Source organism: Oratosquilla oratoria, chromosome 4 (genome assembly GCF_046742065.1).
Source record: "Oratosquilla oratoria isolate Oo_2021 chromosome 4, ASM4674206v1, whole genome shotgun sequence".
In the NCBI taxonomy this organism is placed as follows: Eukaryota; Metazoa; Arthropoda; class Malacostraca; order Stomatopoda; family Squillidae; genus Oratosquilla; species Oratosquilla oratoria.
The window spans coordinates 64,738,650-64,741,838 of record NC_134780.1 but is presented as its reverse complement, the minus strand read 5'-3'; the positions used below and the strand labels follow the sequence as shown (position 1 = coordinate 64,741,838).

Sequence of the window (3,189 nt, the reverse complement as noted above, 5' to 3'; positions counted from 1 at the left end):
TCTTAGCCTGCTGGTGGAGGAGTTTGTGACGTTAAACCGAATCAATCACTCACATTTGTATCATCATCTGCTATGATGGTAATAGAAATATATGTAATATGACGAATACAGAATTAAAATTTAGTTAAAAGTCATCATACTCAACCCGCACGTGCCCATGGAATATTTTAGAAGTTATGCTCTAGTTAGGGTCAAAACAATTCCATTCAGTGTCAACGAAAAGAAACTCGTGGGCTAAATGATAAAAAAGGAAAGAAAAATGTAGTTCTGAAATGACAGCAAGTAAGAACTATTCCCACAAGAAAGTCCTTGGGAACATGTTTCTTATTTAAAAAATGACAGCCCAACTTTTTGCAAAGCAAAAACTTGAAAAGGGAAAGGAGGCTAATATGGACTAACCATAAAGTTTCTTGGCAGTCTCTCCAATGACCTGGGAGTCAACAGAGGACAAACAAAACGATCCATGAAAAATACACCATTACTCATTAAATCTCATTTAGATAATGTTTGATACTATTGATGATACAGATAATATATCATTCCTTAAATACTTGAAACTGAGTCTCCAAACAATTTTATTCAAATGGAGAAATCTCTGAAGTGTTCACGAGTCAGCCAGAATTTCTGGAAAGAATTCATCATTCAGGAACTTGATTTGTGTTCTTAATAGGGTACTTTTTGTGTTTATTTGCTACATAACAGCTAATTATATTAAAAACCAGGGATTGCTGCATCATTGAAAGAGACTACGCTTACTAGTTGCTATTATTTTTAACATGTGAATCTACATTCTCTATGTAAGCATTACCAGTATATTGTTCAAAATACACTTTAAACAAAATCTTCAACATAAAAGCTCTTTCAGCATCAGACATGTTGTGGGATAATTGGACGGTTAATGATCATTGCTACTTTTTGCTTAAAAATAGTGTAGAGGAAAGATTCTATGTGCAACCACTCCCTTGGAGTCATAGTTATCCCCAATTCCTCTGCGATGAAGAGTATAAATTTCCATTTGTGCAAGAGTTATCTTTGTTCCATTTTCAATTATATTCCAACGAGTGTTCGATTCAAAACTATTTGTTTTAAAATTCATCATCTTTAGACATCTGAAACACTTCCTTTCGATTCCTTATAACAAGAATGTCTTTAAGATGTTTGAAAATAATTTAAACTTCATGTTGGTAACAGCTTAATCATGTGGCTGCAACATCATTTGGCAAACATCAAGGTACAGACAATGATATTTTCTACAGGGTAACGACGTAGCATAACACTTTCATATAGAAGTAGTTTTGAATGTTATCTTAAATAGTTTTCATAAAGATTTATTATTTTGGTTTCATCTCTTTACTGTTTTTGGCCATATACGGTAATTTTGATTCTCACCAATTAATCTTATTTAGCTAAGAGAACACCAATCCCGCTAGAAAGACGTCAGATAGTCATCCTCCTGCCGCCCATCTTCAAACCCAAAAATTTCACTTTTATTTCTTTCACCTTTAAGCACAAGGAGAGCTGAAAGGGCAACTTCTCCTCTATTGTTTTCAGCCGATGGCTTAGAAACAGTCCCACATATATGCAACTTAGACATTCTCAAGTTTCTTCCCAGAGAAATCCACGAAGGTTCAAGGCCTTGAAGCAACAATTAATTTAACACGCCCTGACAACTTTTGAAGCAAAAATGTTAACGAAAATTTAGTTTCCTTTACACATATTTCATAATCTTTACCCATTCATCTTCTTTGTGCCATATGTTTTCACCCATACGATAAATTACTTGCAAGAAAACCCCTATCAGCAACAACTGAGCTAATGTGCCGTGATGCGGTGTACCTCACAATTTTTTTTTTTTTGTGTATAGATTTTAAGCCTTCTCCGCGTGCAACTACTAAGTATTTCAGCTGCTTTGACCCATCGTTTTTCACTCATATTTCCGAAATAACCATTCACATCAGCATAATATATTAGCACAGCTTAATTCACACCCTACTCTAATTTTTGACGTTATAATGCAGCCGACACCCGTGAAGTAAATCGAACAAGTGAAGTTGTGACGTTATCACAAACTACCTCATGTATCCCATCCTCCTCCCCTTCCCTCCTTCCTCCCTATTTTCTCCCTCCTCTCTCTCTCTCTCTCTAAAAAAATGTAATAATAATAATTGAATACCATGTACCCGGAGAGGGATCTCAATAACAAGTTTATACATATGATGGATAGGGAAATTATGATAATAACTGGACATGCATTTTATTTTATTCTATACCACTATGGATAAACAGTTCATCCTCGTCATCGCTGTCCATGGTGATGATGACGGGTTCCACATTTTCATGTATGTTTTCCGATGACCAGTACTCTTCTTCGAACGATCTGGACCTTGTCACAGAACCCGCCCACACCTCCTTGGTTGCGATAAGCTTTGCCTCCTGGAGCCGCGCTTGCAGGTCTGCTCGAGTGAACCGCTGCAACGTTGAACGCACGTGTTGCTTCATGCAGCCCCAGACTTGTTCGATGGCGTTTAATTCTGGATGAGCTGGTGGCAAACGGATGACCTCATGACCCTATGATCGGATAATTTCGTCAACCGTGTAGCGTGTCTCGGGCCGGTTCTCCTTGCAGATCAGTAGCAACTCAGGGCGCGTAGCATTTGATGGGAATGGTAGGCTGCGGCACTCCAACCATTTCACGATCTCTGCTTTTCATGTGGCAGTGGTGGGGCAACGGGTCTCCTCGATGATCTCACTGTGGTAGGGTGCGTTGTCAAGCACCACCACCGATGGCTCAACGAGTGTCGGCAAAAGCTGTGATGTCAGCCAGCGAATGAATAGGGCGCTGTTCATTTCACCATGATAGTCTCCTCTTTTGTTCTTGGCAGGGTAGCACAGAAATTATTCGTCAATGAATCCCTCATCTTTGCCACCTGCTACTACCACAAAGTGGGAGGGAAGGGGAGGAGGATGGGATACACGAGGTAGTTTGTGATGACGTCACAACTTCATTTGTTTGATTTACTTCACAGGTGTTCAGACGACTATGCACAGTACAGTAATACTTTTTTTTAGAGCAATACTACTACTATTTGTTCCTTACACCTGATAATGTCCAAGAGGTCATATTTTCAAGGAAGGTGATTCAGTTCACCTCAGGTCACTTTTTTATGGGGAAGGTGTGTGAGGTCATCC

At 38.9% G+C, this 3,189-nt stretch overlaps 1 pseudogene; it reads right to left on the bottom strand.

The window, feature by feature from the left end:
- Window positions 1–2,259: 2,259 nt before the first annotated feature.
- LOC143024518 (uncharacterized) lies at window positions 2,260–2,943 on the bottom strand (annotated as a pseudogene).
- Window positions 2,944–3,189: the final 246 nt, after the last annotated feature.